At 33.2% G+C, this 19,017-nt stretch overlaps 1 protein-coding gene across 2 annotated transcripts in view; it reads right to left on the minus strand.

Annotated features, from left to right (window-relative positions):
* Positions 1–19,017, minus strand: part of LOC106674233 (neuroligin-1-like) — a 156,002-nt gene that overhangs the window by 86,902 nt on the left and 50,083 nt on the right. The gene's annotated exons all lie outside the window — the stretch shown is intronic.

Raw genomic sequence — 19,017 nt, forward strand, 5'->3', positions numbered from 1 at the left:
GAAAGAGTTTGTGCTATGGATTAGGGTGGAGGGATAGTTTAGAGAGGAAATTGAAGAAGAATTGATTGGTGATGTAGAAAGGAGCAAAGATGAAACTGCGCAGAACTTTCGATTGAATTCGTTGGATATTGAAGGGTTTGGCCGATCTCCACGGTTCGACCCCGAAGGCCAAATCAGCCCGATAGGTGTTTGAAAGCGAGTAGTTTGTTATGAATGTTTACTGTTGATTTGAGTCCCAATAGGTGTCTGAGTAGTCATTCGTTTTTGTTAAGTTCATATCATTTTAATCTTTTATGTCGGTTCAGTGTTAGTCTGCCATCTAGTAAAGCCCAAGGTAGAGGACCTGGTTCAATAATGGTATGAATTGGTTGTTAATGTGCCAACATAACTTGGTTGTTTTGCTCGTTCAACGTGATCCGCCACCGAGTGTACCGTACAAGTCGGCAATGTTGTTGAGATATTGAATTTCATCTGGGGCTAGGATAGGATTAGAGCCCAAAATCACTTAATATTCTATGATTATTCAGAAATCGTGAGATACGGTCTGGTGTGAGGTAGGTTTCAGAGAAACATTTTCTTTATCGTGCCAACGTTTCGATCTTTATTGAGATCATCTTCAGGGCCTGGGATTTACGAACATTGTTTAAATTAACAAAAACATGTAGGAGTGAGATATTGTTTATGTTTACATATGTTGGATTCTGAAGAGGTGGAGAAGGAAGTAGGTATAGAAAGACATTTTTGTATAAAGAGTCTGCTTCTTTGAGGTGAAAAGAGCCGACGATGGGAAAAACGTTGGTAATGGTTCGGCCAGATTATCCTTTCAGGATTATATAGACGGGGATAAATAGGAAAAGGAAAGCTAAATTGTTAAAAATTAGACTATGTAAAAATGTTTGATGTGTCGAATGTAATGAATGTTTTATAAGTTATATTAAATGTTTTGTGTGATGTGATGATATATGTATGTTATCGGCCAACGTATGTAAAAATAAAACAGCAATATCTCACTGGCACTCTCAACACGACAAGCAAGAATGGCACAATTACACAGAAGACAAACACTTTGAGTGAGTAGAAATACTTTGATTGAATATAAAAATATTTTTTGCATTGAATAAATTCACTTTTTCCACATCCTATTGTATTTGTTAAATGTAAAGAAAGTTTGTAAATCCCAGGCCCTGAAGATGATCTCAATAAAGATCGAAACGTTGGCACGATAAAGAAAATGTTTTTCTGAAATCTGCATCACACCAGACCGCATCTCACGATTTCTGAATAATAGTTGCCTATCTGTGTGCTCGTTTATATGATGGGCATGTTGAGAAATACGGATCTCTAAATATTTCATCGCTTAATGAGTCCACTTATCGTAATATATTACTTTTCAAATTATTTTTTTCTGAAAACTATCTTTCCATTACTGGCATACTGGCAATGTTGCATACCAATTCTTTTGCAGTGGATTTTTCTTTTTCGACAATAAAATTTGTACCTAAGTTGTGAAATTTCGTTTGCATTTTTTCGAACGTTTATTCGAATACTTGTTACATAAACGAATAACTGATTGTAAAAATAGTTGAGTTGGTGTAAAATACATTTCAACAATAAAATGCAACTACTTAAAATTTAAATAGCAACGAAGGTAACAACGGTGACAAGTTATAGTTACTCAATGGATGAATAATCCGTCATAAACTGAAAAACATGTTTCATCAAAATTTATTTCACATTGAATGTTTTTGACAAGTTATTTTAGCGGTTTCTCTCATCATTGTTTGGTTTTGTTAATTTACTTTCAAAATGGATATTGTATATTGAATATTTTAAAGAAGTCCAATATAATAAATATTGCCTTAACGTCTTTAAAAAAAAAAGGATTCGAATTATTATTAAACAGTTCATACATCCGAGTTGTTGGTTTTTCAAGTTTTCATCGGTTCAGTCTGAAACAACACTATCTTTACCGCACACATTTGTACGGAAAGTTCTTTTTTTTCTAGAATGATTATTATATGTTCAGTTGAGTAGATAAGTAAAGTTGAATAGAATGTAAAGAAAAGCCTAGAAAATTCGATGCCTTGAATTTCTAAAAACAGCTGACGAGTGGCTAAGATCATTTAATCTTTCTACAAACATTTACCACATCTTTTCCACCTGTTTTTCTCTGTTTGACTTTTACTTCGTTCACGGGAAATATTTGTTTTAACAAGACGGGACGAGTGGAATTTTAAGTAAACTCGGGAGAAGGGATCAACTGCGACGTCCTTCGTTCACAACAAGGAATCGATATTGAGTTTTAAATTACGAGCTTCCGTTTTCCGCCCTTTTTCTTTCTATCAAACTGTTCCAAATGCATTTATCATCCTTTGAAATTCTGGATCAAAACGATGTTTGCCAGTCCGTTGGACGCAGATCTACGATAGAAGAAACAATCCTTTATTCTTCTTGAAGCCAGGTCAGGCCAGGAGACTTTTCTTGTTTATTTACTGCAAGATAAATCCACATGGCCCTTTTTATTTATTTCGCCAAATGAACGCTTTCAGCCGGCGGAGCGACAAAGCTCGCGAATCTGCAGGACAAGCGCCGTTTGATTAGCTGTACTTTTCTCCTCATAACAACGCTTTCTGACTCGTACATCCAATTCAATAATCTTATAATTGTATTATTCAGGAAGGACTGCATTAGACATTATATATTAACAATTTATCCGATTCTGAAAGAATCTACACCCCGGAGCGGGTCTAGGCCTAACTATGATTTGGCGAAACATGTAACATCAAAAATGAAACTACATATAACACGCATAGAAAAACTGAAAAATACTCAAGCATAAACATTCTCAATTTACTTGGGGTGAACAGTGAAATTTAGTAAATTCACTAGTTTTCGTGGTCCGCTTGACCAATTAATATCTTCGAATTGATTAAGGTTTTTAGTTGAGATAAAAAAGTCAATGTCATGAGCGGGATTCGAACCCACGATATTCGGCTATAGAGCCGCTGCTCCACCACTGCGGATGTTTTTTAACTTATTAAATTCGCTGGTTTTCGTGGTCCGCTTGACCTAGTATTTATCTCAACTAAAAACCTTAATTAATTGAAAGATATAAATTGGTCAAGCGGACACGAAAACTAGTGAATTCAATAAGTTTAAATGAAGTATACCTTCACTAAAGCTCTCCGTGGCCATTTCAGTTGTCGCCGAGAATCAAATAGATTACACGACATTTGAAAAGTGGCAAAAAGGAGGAAAAATTAAAAAGGTGGGGTTGAGATGGGAAGTTGGTGTCCGAGTGGATCGATGTCACGATAGCTCAAGTGGTAGAGCAGCTGCATATCGAGACGAAGATCGTGGGTTCGAATCCCGCTCGTGACACTGATTTTTTATCTCAACTAAAAAACTTAATTAATTGAAAGTGAAATTTGGTTTCGATTGATAAAATTGCTTGCACCTCCAAAATCCAAACTTTGTCCTCGAAATATTATTTTCCGAAACAAGTTTTCTCTCAAATTCATTCCATATATAGAAATATTATAAACGAAATTTTATAATAATTGTAATTATATTGCTTTTGTCTAGTTTTTCTCTAAACTCCTTTCGGTACACTTGAGCCACTTGATGAAAAATTAACTAAACTCGAACAAATGTGTACACTTTTACTTGCTACCATTCTGCACAAACGCAGCAATGCGAGTACGCAACGAAAATAATTATAATGGTAGCTAAAACATTTACAAAAATATAAATATATTTTATAAATTAAAATTCACTTTTCCTTTATCGTTGTTGGTTACATTTGGATTTAATGAATGGTTGATACAGATTGTAAAGAAATAGAAATTGTTCAAATCGACAATAGGGTAAAATAGAGAGGGCAGCTAATTCGGCGACAATATCCATAGAAGGTTGAAATCGTGCGGTCCAATCCGTTTTAGAAAATAGTCCGCTTTCGAGCTCTACTCGTGCCAAGTGTTTTAAAAGAAGTAGTCGACGAGAAAATACTTCCCGATCTAGGGTAAAAAACAACGGAAATTTATTCTTGTTTGAAAAAAAGTGGAGGCAAACATTTCAGAGAATTTGCAAGACAATGCGTGTTTAATCGTAGCGAATGAGTTGCAGAAATCAAAAGTAGTTATATCAATCAGAATAATGCAACATCGAATTTGTAGTTGCTGGGAGAATAAATTACAATATTGCGCAATTCATATCTCAAGCAGAATTACATACCGCACGTCGTCCTCAGAGATGTGCCTATAAAAATCTACATTAGAATGGGTGAAGAAGACGCAAAAGGAATATTTCTAAGAAAATTTATTTAATTATATGTTCACTTAAAATTATATATTTCATCAACAAAAAACCTTCATTTAACAGTGAAATATACTAAAATTATTTCTATAATAGTTTTCGTATTCAACTTAATTTATAACAAAGTTATATTTACTTTTTAATTAAAAACCTAAAAAGCGAGATGAGCTAAGCAAAGTTAGTAAGGTAAAAGACTTCAAATTTTCGAAGTTCCTTACAACCCGTCTCTAAAACTTTCACGGCATCTTTTACAGCAAAAAATTCAAACATTGTTCTATAACTTTATAACATCTCAAGAGATTTCTTTTACCATTTCCACCGTTAAATTTCGTATAATCCAATTTGTCCTTCTGAACACTAAATCAATACGTATGTGCTAATCCGCAGGGTTGTCATTATGGGATCAAATCTGTTAATCGTCAAAATAGCAATCGACTTTAAAATTTCGTTTAGCTTTTAGTTGTTGTGAGCCAGCGTTTATAGCTAAGTTAAAGGATAAACCAATAGATCAGGATTATACAGGCCAGTTTGCTAATCGGATCAATTGTAACCTCCATTAAACGACGATATAGAAGATCATGATTACCAACGTAACAATTATGCGGCTTTGAAATAATAATTAAATAATACGATATTATTCCAATTATTATGGCCAAACATTTAACATAGATTAATTTTACATATGGATACATAAGGCGAATCCATCTAATATTACTTTACCACTAGAGATTTACATCGGCAATTCGAGCTTTTGAATTTAAAAGAAATTACGGGCAGGTCTCAAACATCAACCACCACGGGTGTTGGCAGTCGAGGTCAAATCTCAGTCTACTCGTCGGGCATCCGAGATTGGACTGAAGGGGCAGTCAACAACTAGGTCATATTAGCACCCAACGCAATAGTTTCTAAATCCAAACCCATTTACACTCTCACTTTTAAATACATTCTTTCCTATTTACATGAATGAATGAATAATAGTATTTATTTACATGGAATACAACAAACTCAAAATATGTTACAAAATACTTTACGGCATGGACAACAGTCTGTCAGCCGGAGTATTTACATACCATTTACACAGTTAAGGTGGTGGTGTACTCGACGTTCTTCTATCGTGCATTACCTCTATTGTACAACTAAACTAATTGGCTGTCGGTGGGGTACTCAATATTCCGCCATCGACTCCCTTACCCTACACGTTCACGCTAATCAATACATTCACTGTCAACGCACGCTCGGTTGAAAAAACTATCATTACAATATACAATATTGCGAGTTCGTAATTAAAGAAAGGTACATGGATTGAGATAGACTTTTTTTCTCTTAATTGCTGAGGTAGTTTGGAAAATGCTGAAAACCATATAATAGCCGAAACTCTAATACAGAGTGAACATCAATTACCGGGGGATTCGTGGCAAGGTTACCTTAACTGAAATTGACGATGAAAAGTGGCAAAACCTCCTCAGGTTTCATAGAACTTACTTGGAAATCGTCAGGAAAGTTTTATGCATAACTGAAAAACACAATTCAAGGACGGTATGTAATTTCATGTTAGTAAATGGGAAATTAAGTGAATATAAATATGCGATATGTGCCGTATGTTTTTACATAGGCATGAAAGACTAAGCATTTTACTCGGCTTAAAGATCTTGAGGAATAATATTAGGTTTCAGCAACTCTCTTGCCCATCACAGCTAACTACATATTAGACATGAATGACTGTAATCGTAGTCATGTCTTCAATATTTGGGAAAATTTTCTTAACTCAACCAGGAAATACTGAAACAGTACAGAGCAGGACATTCAACAATGTGCATACTCATTATAACAACATTCTATACCCGTGTCTTAGAATTTACCTTTTAAATTGTGTATAGGCGGTTCAAGTTGAAGGGGCTTTAGTATACAATTGCTTGGGCATTATTGATGGTACCATGGTACCAAGCCAGAGTAATTCGGAGACATTCATAAATCAACAAAACTACTACTCTGGGCACAAGAGGGTACATTGTGTAAATTGCAAATTGGTGATAGTGACAGACTGGATAATTGTCAGCCTCCTTACAACGGGAAAAGGCGGCACACATGATGCAGGATTATTATATTTTTCTCAATTGAACGCAGTTTTTCTTTTTATATGCTTTCTTGTAGGCATCCTCAGAATAAGTGGTATTCTAGACCAATTACTCAAGCATACCATGTTTTATGTTAGAAGGCAGAATGTATGTCATTTGGAAATGCTACCTATCCAATTCGTGAATAACTTGTGTACTCTTTTGCCAACAGAAATGCTTTCCAACCAACCAGCGAAGATTTAATACCATAATAAGTGCCATGAAGCAACCAGTAGAATCCGGGTGTAATAAAGTTATAAATGAATTTGTTTTTCTAAATTCCAAGAAGAATTAAAAATTACTGTATCAAGATATAAGAATACGTATAAGGTAGCTGTTCTACTAGCACATTCCCTCTTGTTTGAAAAAAAACAACTAATTATTTGAATTAATTAAGGTTTTTAGTTGAGATAAAAACGTCAATGGCACGAGCGGGATACGAACCCACGATCTTCGGCTAGAAACGCCGCTGCTCTACCACTTGAGCTATCGTGACTTCGATCCTCTCGGACACCAACTTCCCATCTCAACCGCACCTTTTGAATGTGGTAGAGCAGCGGCGTATCTAGCCGAAGATCGTGGGTTCGAATCCCGCTCGTGCCATGGACTTTTATATCTCAACTAAAAACCTTAATTAATTGTAATATATAAGCGTTGTACTTATTGTCCAATTTAAAAAAAAAATATGTTACATCTATAAGTTACATAAAATTGTTTATTTTATAATTTACAATATATAATATAAGCGGACCACGAAATTAGTGAATTTAATGATTTAAAATGAAATATACTTCACTAATGCTCTCCGTCGCCATTTCATTTGTCGTCGAGAATCCAAACCGATTACACGAAATTTGAAAAATGGCAAAAAGGAGGGAAAATTCAAAAGGTGCGGTTGAGATGGGAAGTTGGTGTCCGAGTGGATCGAGGTCACGATAGCTCAAGTGGTAGAGCAGCGGCGTATCTAGCCGAAGATCGTGGGTTCGAATCCCGCTCGTGCCATTGACGTTTTTATCTCAACTAAAAACCGTAATTAATTGTAATATATTAATTGGTCAAGCGGACCACGAAATTAGTGAATTTAATTATTTTAATGTTGAAACACGAAATAATACAAACATAGTAGTACAGGAATGGTGAAAAATTGTACGAATTGTAAATTATAAAATAAACAATTTTATAAAACTTATAGATGTAACATATTATTATTTTTTAAATTGGACAATAAGTCCAACCAAACACAACTTTGTTCGTTAGATGTCTGTTCTTATTCTTCATCTACACAGATTTGTTAATTTCTTTCTTACTTTTCTGGATCAAATTACTCTAGGTCAAGGTGCAATTGTTGTACTTTCAGTTTTCCTTTCCTTTAGCTCATGTTTCATGTCTATACTTTCTCTCATAAATGCTATTTTTTCTTTAAATTCCGTTTTTATCTTTTAAAAAATCTATAGTAAGAGGCTTTAATGGTTTCATTGATTATCGTCAGGGCAACATATTGTCAGTTGGTGATTAGCTTGTAGTAGTATCGCAGTTGAAATCATCTTTCACTAAAAAAAACGCACATTAAACAGTCTAAACAGTTAAACGCACAGTCAACTTTAAACAGTAGGTAATGTTTTTTGCTTACTTTCTCAAATTCACTCTATCTATCCCATTGTATATTTAGTTTTAAAAGTGCTCCTTGGCACACCGAAAACTAATTTAAAAAAATTGAATAAAAGAAAACAGGCATAAAAACAAAACGTTGTACGTAGGTTAGATCACCTACCGTTAATCAAGTTTCTCTAAGCAGAAATTGTAAATATTCCAATAAGAATAGCGACAAACTGAAGATGGTTTTGAGTGTGACTTCTAGTCTCAACTGGCACCCCAGTAGAAATCCAATGAATTGCATAATACAATTAAGCCCTTGCACGAATCGTTCGATCAGCCAGATCCCTAATATTATTATCTTCCTAATTATATTAACGCAGTTCAGTAGGCGACTTTTTCAATTTAAAGGGTGCAATTCACCCTCCATCACTTTTTCGTCCATATCTACGACTCTCTCTCCCGATCTATCTATCTATCTCTATATTTCTCTCCTCTCTCTCTCTCTCTCTCTCTCTCTCTCTCTCTCTCTCTCTCTCTCTCTCTCTCTCTCTCTCTCTCTCTCTCTNATCTATCTATCTATCTATCTATCTATCTATCTATCTATCTATCTATCTATCTATCTATCTATCTATCTATCTATCTATCTATCTATCTATCTCTCTCTCTCTCTCATAAAAACAAAAAACAAATCAAACAAAATTTTATATAAATTTAACAAAAATTTAAGTCAATCGAAACATTCTTGTTTCCTTAAAATTTAAAAAATTACACAAATTTTCAATCAAATTAGAAAGAACGTTCATGCTGACTCTAATTTGATCCAAAAGTTTACAAAATAATTACTGCAGGCAGGACGAAAGTTTCTCAAAAGCTTTGAGATATACTAATTAAATGATCGCTCGAGAATCTCGAATGTTAGGTGAAACTTTTAATTGTCGGTTTATTGTGAATTGAGCAACCATGAAATCTTACAAATCATTATTAGTTGGAAATAATCTTTCACATCATATTTCGTATGCGAATAAATCGCCAGAAAAAGGGCGCGATGTGTTTTGTTGGTAGATTTAGTATTTCGTAATATATTGATGAAAAGCAATTTTAATTAAGGGTAGTAAGTTAGTATAATAAATGTTAGTAACAAGACGAAAGAAGAGAATTGGTAATAAAAGTGGAAACAAATCCGCAATGACTTAATTGGAGATCTGTTCTTTCCTAATATAAAAATACACTGCATGAATAAAAGACACTTTAATTGTTTATATGATATTATCTTTATTATTTATGCATATTGTATAGAAACAATAAAAAAGAATATGTAAAAATTATTTCACCTATGAATTTCCATTTACAAGTCATCTTTTGTCATTATGCTAATATTACTTACTAGTTAAACAATAGTTTTCAATTTTATTCATTTACTTATTTTTTAAACGGGGCTTCGCAACAGCACGGGTTATTTCAACCCCAGGGACGTTATTTTTTATTTATTTTTTAAAAATTTAATTTAAGCTCAGGTAACAAGGTCTGTGAGATTTTTCGTGTATCAACCATTGCGGCCACCGACGCCCCTTTCCATTTTATTAAATACCCTTTGGGCCACCAATTAAGATCAATCGATCATATTATTTTTAAATCTTAAAATTAATGTCTAATTTAGCAATGTATTTTTTTTTTTTTTAACTAAACACTAACGCGCCGATTGATCTGGTTGCCAATATGTTCACTGAACCAACTCTTTTAACCTTTTTAGTCTGTTACATATTCTGCATTGCCTTGGATCGCATCACGTTTCACACGATGCTGGACGTTCCTGACTCATAGGATGTTCAAATCAAGTGTGGTTTAAAATAATACAAGTCCTGATCGAGCATACTGATATACCAAGCAACAACCACGTCGTATCTTACTACATTGCTCTGATTCCTATGGGTTTGATAATTCTCTGAAATATACCGAATAGATCTAGTCGTATTGACACTTAATCGATTAGACAATGTAAAATTTCTTTCTATTTTGAGTTCGTCAAACTTCTGGATTTTTCCTTGGGATTTGGCTATCAAAGAGCCATTTTATTATTTTTATATACATACTATAGAAACCCCACATAAGACCCTTCAACACTACTTAGTTTACTAGGTCATTTTGCACGATAGTAGCGTTTATTGCTTTCAAAATTTCAAAGTTCGCTTTCGGAGTATTAAGCTCATTTTGATAAACAGTTGCGTTTCGTGGTTTACCAAAGTTAATGATAGTTTATTCCCTTCCCTGTGAGGGCCTAGGACATTTAACAAAACGTTATATATTAATATTTTCGCATGAAAAATGTTACTGCTAAGTTAGTAACCTTGATACGAAAGAGTGCTGGAAAACCGTTATGTCCGAATCTCAGTCTAACTTTTGCGGGCAGCAGTTCCCTACCATATAGTTTTCAAAAACATTAAACCTTCGATGCACTGTGATGTATTCGTAATATGGATTGATTTTCTTCATGTTTATTGGTATATCTTAGAGCTACAATCACGCTTAGGCAATCAGATCTTTTAACACATATTATGCCGGACTAGTCAGTCCTACATTTGGCTCCATTTGATTTATCACTTTTCTTCTGCAATTTCTGATTTTGATTACTATTGTCACTAATTTGTCAACGGCTTCTTCGTGATCATCGCCAACAATGGCCAGGTCTTATGCAAATGAGCCTTATATGGCCCTTTATTTTTTACATTAAAATTATTACTCGTGTACAAGTGGTAAAGGGCAAGTTATTCTTGTTGAACATTGCATTGAGACTATGAAATGTATTTGTGTATATAATTATTTAGAAATCGTGAGATGCCGTCTGGTATGATGTAGGTTTCAGAAAAACATTTTCTTTATCGTGCCAACGTTTCGATGTTTATTGAGATTATCTTCAGGGCCTGGGATTTACGAACATTGTTTAAATTTAACAAAAACATGTACGATGTGGAAAAAAGTGAATTTATATAATGCAAAAATATTTTTTTATGTTCAATCAAAGTATTTCTACACACTCAAAGTGTTTGTTTTCTGTGTAATTTTGCCATTCTTGCGTGTCATGTTGAGAGTGCCAGTGAGATATTGCTCCTTTTATGTTTACATACGTTGGATTTTGAAGGGGTGGGGAAGGAAGTCGGTATAAAAAATATTTTTGTATAAGGAGTCGGCTTCTTTGAGGTGAAAAGATCTGACGATGGGAAAAAACGTTGGTAATGGTTTGGCCATATTATCCTTTCAGGATTATATTGACGGGGATAAATAGGAAAAGGAAAGCTAAATTGTTCAACAATTAGACTACGTAAAAATGTTTGATGTGTTGAATGTGATGAATGTTTTATATGTAATATGATATGTTTTGTGTGATGTGATGAAATGTGTGTATTATCTATACTGAATTTGATTAATGATATTGGCGTAGCTGCGAATGAGTTTACATTCTGTAATTGATGCTGTGTTTATCTCTGTTGATATAAATCATTTCTAAACAGTTACGTTTATGTTTGTTTTGTTTTGTGTGTAATATTTTGGGATTGTTGAAGTAGAAATTGTTTTTGTGTTCAAATTGGTGGGTAGCGAGTGTTGTAGGGTTTTGCTTGGGTTTTTTTGCAATCATAGATATGTTGCATTACTCTCTTATCCAGATATTGCGATGTAAGGCCGATGTAAGATGTATGTGAACAATTGATTTTGTAGATTACGTCAGATTTATTTGTTTTTGCTGTGGGATCATTAATTTTGGAAAAGTACTAGTGGTTGGTGTTAGTGTTGAATTGTAGTTGTTGAATATTCTGTTGATTATGTGTTTAGGGTAGTGATTGTTATGGAGGATCTGTTTGTATATCTTTATGTTCTTGTGGTGAAATAATTCATGTCTTAGGGTAATAATTCTTTGATGTAACACTTTGGCCGTGTTTATTGTATGAAGAGGATGGTGTGATATGAAGTTGAGGTAGCGATTTCTTGGTTTATTTAATAAACTATTAGCCACAGTTTGTATTGTTGATTACAGCAATAAATATTAAATTAGCATATTTTGTATTTTTAAAAACAGTACCATTTTAATTAGAGGTCAAAAATCCAGCTGCGTTTATCTAATAAATCGTGATTTTACTGAACTAGTTTGTATCTTCGTTCATCAATTAGTTCAAACCTGAAAATCAAGACAGTGACGAGACCATGTTCAGAATATGTGTGACGACGCCAACTTCGTCTCCCATGCAAACAAGACGGATGAGGCTTTAATTCAATAACGAGAAGGAGGAGGCAAGTTCGTTAGCACCTCGGAGCGAATCGCCAACTGGGTTGGCAGCCGAAAGGCTTTGGCCGCAATCAGTTCCCTCCCCAGGACGTATGAGGGATTTGTCGGTTTAATTGCAGGATCGATCGCTACAGCGGATAAATTGCCAATAAATCTCACAATCAATTGGAATCCGAATAGGTTTCGGCCGATATTTCAATAATGTTAAACACCGGTTTAGTCTATTGTTACTTCCTCTTTTCCTGATATGTGGACTGATTTACTCTGGAAACCCTCCAAATGATAGTCTTTGAATACTTCTACATATGCGGGATTAATTGAACTTAAGTTTCTATTATTTAAAACAACATCTATTGTTATTTTAGTGTATGACAAAAATAGGGAGTCAAACAGCATTTGGGTAACATAAATAAACGCATAGCTTATCAGGAGCTGATCAGAGGAGGAAATTCGTTTCAATTTAGCTTTTTAGACACAACTGTCTGTCCTCATTCTAAAACATGCCTAGATTTTGAGAAAAGATGAACCAAAATAAGGCCGTTCTGCTCTTGCCAGGGAAAGTTTCGCGTTGGGTTTAAAGCATTGGCCTCTGCGTGAAATTAACGTCCAGACGTGACTGAGAATGGGCAGATTTCCAATACAACCCTACAACGGAGATGAGCGGTTTTCTTATATCGGCAAGAGAATAGTATATTTTTAAATTTTGAAAACTATTTTCTTTCAGGGTCCAGGCAACAGAGATGCTACCTTAACTTATTTAACCATTGTTGAATTGCTTCTTGTAGTATGTGGGGTGATAAACCTGTAGTTACGGTAGTTGGGCGTCAAAAAAGACGCGAGAGCCAGAATGATATGAACCGCCCAAAGTGCAATTTGTATTTGTAACATTATTTCAAAAAAGATATTAATTTTAAACTTTATCAATAAAGGTAATTTTTTGTATTATAGCTTTGTTTTTCATTTGTTTTTATTTGCTTAGCTTTTCACACTGGTTTGATAGAACGCTTCGGACCTTTCAAAAGGTTTATTAGTAAACAAAAATTAGTAATTTGGCATTGTGACATTAACTAACAGGATTATAGTATGTTTATACTTTTTCCAAAGGAGTGTTCTATTCAAAGAATTGGTTTTGGCAATTATAGGGATTCTGCCATTAAACGCTCAACATCAGGTTGAGGGAGTTACAAACACGTCTCTCCATGTAAATTGGAGTGGCTGCCAATCCACCACTAACGCGATGTTTCAATGAGGAGCTGGTTTTAATGCTGCTCAATTTTGAACTTGCGGAAAACGTGAAGTTCAAAATCACTACATTTTAACTTAACAATTACTGTAAGAATTTTTTTAAATTAGTGATTTATTGGATGTCTTTAGTAAATGTTTAAACATGTTTAAAAATGAGGGGATTATTTCTATTAATTTGATAGTCAAAGCATTTAATGGATTATAACACAATTAACAACACTACCTCAACTTTCACTCATTTAAAATCTGCCAATGAAGAACTTTTAAAATTGTATCAACAATATAAATCAACAAATCAATCTGTCTTAATTTCCAATGATTGAAATTAAACAACCCGAAAGTGGTTCTTGTTAGATTAAATAAAATAAAAACTGTTCAATGGTCATAAACGTAAATGATGTTGATTGGGATTCGGGTTGTGGTCTTCAAACATACAATGTTATTATATCAACGCCCAAGCTTTCGACAAGTTTTATTGTCTTCTTCAGGGGATAGATACAAAGTCAAATCGTAAACACATTGCACATTCCACGATATGTATATAAACAAACTATATACATATATAATAAATAAAGAAAGAAAGAAAAACCTCTTCTTAACAGCCTCTTACATATATATAGGCATTTTTTAAAACCAGTAACAATTACTTAATAAATAATATTCTTTTTGTACATAAATATCAATTGTGTTTATCACGATTTTCTAGTCAAACACCTGTGATATTTATGTACAAAAAGAATATTATTTATTAAGTAATTGTTACTGGTTTTAAAAAATACCTATATACAGGGTGAATTGCTACTCGTGCTACAAACTTCTCCAGTAGATTCTTCACCCTAAAATGAACAAAAAAGTTCATATTGTCCATGGTCCGATTCTCAACCATTTCAGAGTAATTTCGCTTTTTATCGATTTTGAAAGATATCACGTCCTGGCGTCGGAAAATCGTGATATCTTTTAATCTAAACATTTCTCTGAAAATCTAATAGCACCGTTGAAATTCCCGTTAATTTTTCAATAAGAAGATGACGGTGGCAAAATGTTTGGGCTAATTTTTTGTGTTTTATTTCAGCCAGAACTACAAAAAGAGTGGAAAATTGTGTAAATCGGAAAGTGTATAAAGTAATCCAGAGTTTCTAATTTTAGTCTCAGAAGGCAGCAAATTTGAGGAAAACTACCTGATTTAATAACGCTTCCAACGCACTCGTCATTTTCTTATTTAGTGGTTGTGAGACCAAGATGTTGATGACAAAAAGAGAAAAAATGGTGGTTCAAGGATTGCTAATGTTTGAGAGTGACTTGCTACTCGTGCTACAAACTTCACCAGTAGATTCTTGACCCTAAAATGAACAAAAAAGTTCATATTGACCATGGTCCGATTCTCAACCATTTCAGAGTAATTTCGCTTTTTATCGATTTTGAAAGATATCACGTCCTGGCGTCGGAAAATCGTGATATCTTTTAATCTAAACATTTCTCTTAAAATCTATAAGCACCGTTGAAATCCCCGTTAATTTTTCAATAAGAAGATGAAGGTGGCAAAACGTTTGGGTCTTTCTTCCTTGACCTTCTAGCTGTTTGTAAACTTCTTAAGCATTACATACTAAATGGGCATTAAATTAAATTAAAAAATTTCAATGGAATTATGATTTTGATTCTCTCTAAAAATTAACGGGGATTTCAACGGTGCTTATAGATTTTAAGAGAAATGTTTAGATTAAAAGATATCACGATTTTCCGACGCCAGGACGTGATATCTTTCAAAATCGATAAAAAGCGAAATTACTCTGAAATGGTTGAGAATCGGACCATGGACAATATGAACTTTTTTGTTCATTTTAGGGTGAAGAATCTACTGGAGAAGTTTGTAGCATGAGTAGCAATTCACCCTGTATAATAATTGTATCAATTGTGGGAGATTTTATGTGTCAATTATTTACCTCTAATACTTTCAAACGAACAAAATATTATTTTAGGAAAATCAATGTAGGATCAGTCAATTAATGATTATTTGGAGATCGTGAGATGCGGTCTGGCGTGTTGTAGGTTTAGAAAAACATTTTCTTTATCGAGGCACGTTTCGATCTTTATTGCGAACATCTTCGGAGCCTAAGATTTATAAATCTCACGACCTCAAAATAATCAAAAATTTCAAATTTTTTCGTTTTAAAGGAAACATGCGACTTTCGAATACTTATTTTTATTACTGCAAGTGAGTTAACCGGATTTTTAGTTAAAGTAGTTATAATGACAAAAAGATTGCTCGTTATTAAGGAACAAATTCCGCGAATAAGAAATACGCAAACCAACTCGCGGACAAACTCTTGAAGTTGAAAGAACACCAATCAGTGACGATCATAAGAAAACTTTAAACGAAAATCTCCATCAAACTGTCAGTGAAGTTAAGGTAACCAGTCATTGGTTTATTACTTTTGTAATCTAGACATTATTAATACAAAAAAATTTTTTTTTATCTTCTGAACGCATTCCTTAATGCTAGTCCACGTTCCTTTTATATCTTTGAACGAATTAATTGATATAAATTATTTGTGTTAGTGCTGATAGTGGCTATTTAAAATAATGATAGATTAAAACCTCTGAGAATAATCCACTAAGCGAACATTTAAATTAAAATAATCTATTGAATTTATCAAAATATTTTAAAGATAAAAATCCGCTTAGAGCATGGTTTCTCAAAGGTTTTAATCTTTCATCAAAAATTAGATATTCAGATCTGTTTTTTTATACATATTGTGAGTTTTGTTTTGAATTTTTAAGGGAAAATTTCAGGTGACTGAGACGAATTTCTATGTATATTCTAAAAATAGAAGCTGACAATGTCAATTCTAAAATATTCATTTTATTCTGCTTTGTACATTTATTATGTGGATATGGAAAGTATCACAATGCATGAATAAAACTTTGTGAGGTTATTTTACATGTCAAACTGAAATAAAAATTCCTAACATCCAAAGTCTGATTCTCAATTCTATCTGAGATATTTCGTTTGTCATGTACCTTCCATAAAATATTTTCCATACATCATAAAACCAAAATGTTTGGGCTGGATACTGAAATAATAATAAGAATTTAAAATAACGTAAAGAAAAGAACGGTTTGGCATGGATTATATAAAAAAAGGAACCACTTACTGGAAGTCATCTCGCGATGTTGGGCCCCCGTTGCTGTGTAGTATAACGACCGCTTAGAAACTGAAAATTATAATCGGAATTGAAGGAAATTTTGAAAAATGGTACAGAAAAATTAAAACGGAAAGTAAGACGTGCTTATGGAAGAGGTTGTAAAATGGTAGAGGGAGGTGAGCTCAAGAAGAGGTTTTTTCTTTGCCAACAGATCATTACTGAGACAAATAAAAATTGGAACGTAATTATATCACTCGAAATATTTATGAATATCCCATGATTATCGTCATCACCTACGTAAAATTAACGTTCAGTGACTAAAATTTAATTTTTAGGTTAAAAACGGTTTAAAAACTGTCAATAAGATTTTTAAACATCAATTTAAAAAAATTGAAAGTAATAAAAATTAAATAAACAAGACTCTTTGATACAAAATTGCACACAAAATAGCAAATGGTTTCTTAAAATTAAATGTCCAAAATTTCTACATTCTTTAAGAAGTTTGACAGTTTGGACATTTAAGGGATTGAAAGAAGATTGAGAAAGAAAACGAAAAAAAAAGCGATTGAAAAATGGATATATATATATATATATATATATAGAGAGAGAGAGAGAGAGAGAGTGAGAGATAGTGAGTGAGTGAGTGAGTGAGTGAGTGAGTGAGAGAGAGAGAGAGAGAGAGAGAGAGAGAGAGAGAGAGAGAGAGAGAGAGACATTTGTATTTATTAAATTTACTTCAAGTATTAACATCAAAATAGTTTAATCCTTTTTAAAAAGATAGTTCCTACTCACAGTAAGTTGTTTTGGAACGATCCGGATTTCGAGCCTTTTTGCTCATCATCAGGTTGAAGGACTTCTACAACCACGTCTCTCGACATGAATTGCCAAAGTGAACCCGCTGATACCTCCGCCAAGGCGACGTTCCAATTGGCAGCTGATTTATTTAATGGCGCTCAATTTGAACGTGCGAAACGCAGAAATTATAACACAAATAAGTATTATACTAGTAAATACTTAATATTATTAAATTACTATAAAAATAATAACAATTAAAATAATTAGTTTAATTATTTGGAAGTTTGATATTATTTCCGTACATATTTAAAATGGGAGGAAGACCAAAATCTGTTAAATTATTAACGCATTTATCACCATGTTCAGTTTTACATTTTTTAATTTCAAATATCGCAAACCAATCTAATTCTTTCCCTTTGTTGAATCTATGTAACACTCTTGTATTTAGATTTGAATTGAAATTATGTTTTGTTTCTTTTAGATGGTCCTTAAATTCCGAAAATTTGCTCGATTTAGGCAAGTGTTCTTTTACTCTTGTTTTTATTTCTCTACCGCTTTGTCCTATGTATTTAATATCACAATCATTACAATTGAGTTCGTAAACCTCGCTTTTTGCCAAGTTGTCTACTTTGTCTTTAGGTTTTGAGAGGATGTTTTTAAGTGAACCCGTACTTCTAAAAGCTATCCTAAAACCTTCTGGTTTAAAAATTTTACTAACTTTTTCCGATAATTCACCAATGTATGGCAAACAACGGAAGCCTACTGATTCATTTGTGGTGGGGTGACTGAGTCCTATTGTTGATTCGTTTAAAGTTAGTTTTTTTATTCTTTTAATTAGCAACCTATCAATAAATATTTCTTGATACCCGTTGTTTTTTGCTAAGGTTGTAATAGTTTTTAATTCTTTTTTATAGTTATCAGGTGTTAGGGGAAGTTTTAACATCCGGTCTATGAGCCAAATGGAACCAGCAGCCTTTTGGAACTATGGGTGGGAGGAATCAGCTGTTATCATAGTGTCTGTAGTTGTGGGTTTTCTATATACGTCTATTTCTATTAGGTTGTTTATTATGGACAGTTTTAGGTCTAAATTTTTTTTTTAATTTATCATTTTTATCAAAATAGTTTTTCTTATAAATAATAATATCAAATTATATTACAAAATTGCCTTTCTTTTGAGGTAATTTGAGTGAGATGATGTGATTAGTGTATACATGTTGATTAAAAACGAGTTTAGAGGTGACCTAAAATAACAGACGATATGAAAAGAAAGAATAATTCATGACGTTTCATGAACTTTATATATAAATTGTTTAATTATCTTTGTTGGCACGTTTTACAATTATGAAATTGAAGCTGTTTTCGTATTAACTCACTTGTAATAGAACAATTATGTATATAATTTATTATTAAGAAGTAAATTAAATTAGTAATAGAATTATCATTAGAGAATGATAATTCTTTTTTGGACCCATTTTTTGTATGAAAAGACCGTTTAATAATAAAAAGGACCTCGTGTTTTTCTACGTAATGATAG

Source organism: Cimex lectularius, unplaced genomic scaffold (genome assembly GCF_000648675.2).
Source record: "Cimex lectularius strain Harlan isolate CLEC.00 unplaced genomic scaffold, Clec_2.1 scaffold63, whole genome shotgun sequence".
Lineage (NCBI taxonomy): Eukaryota > Metazoa > Arthropoda > Insecta > Hemiptera > Cimicidae > Cimex > Cimex lectularius.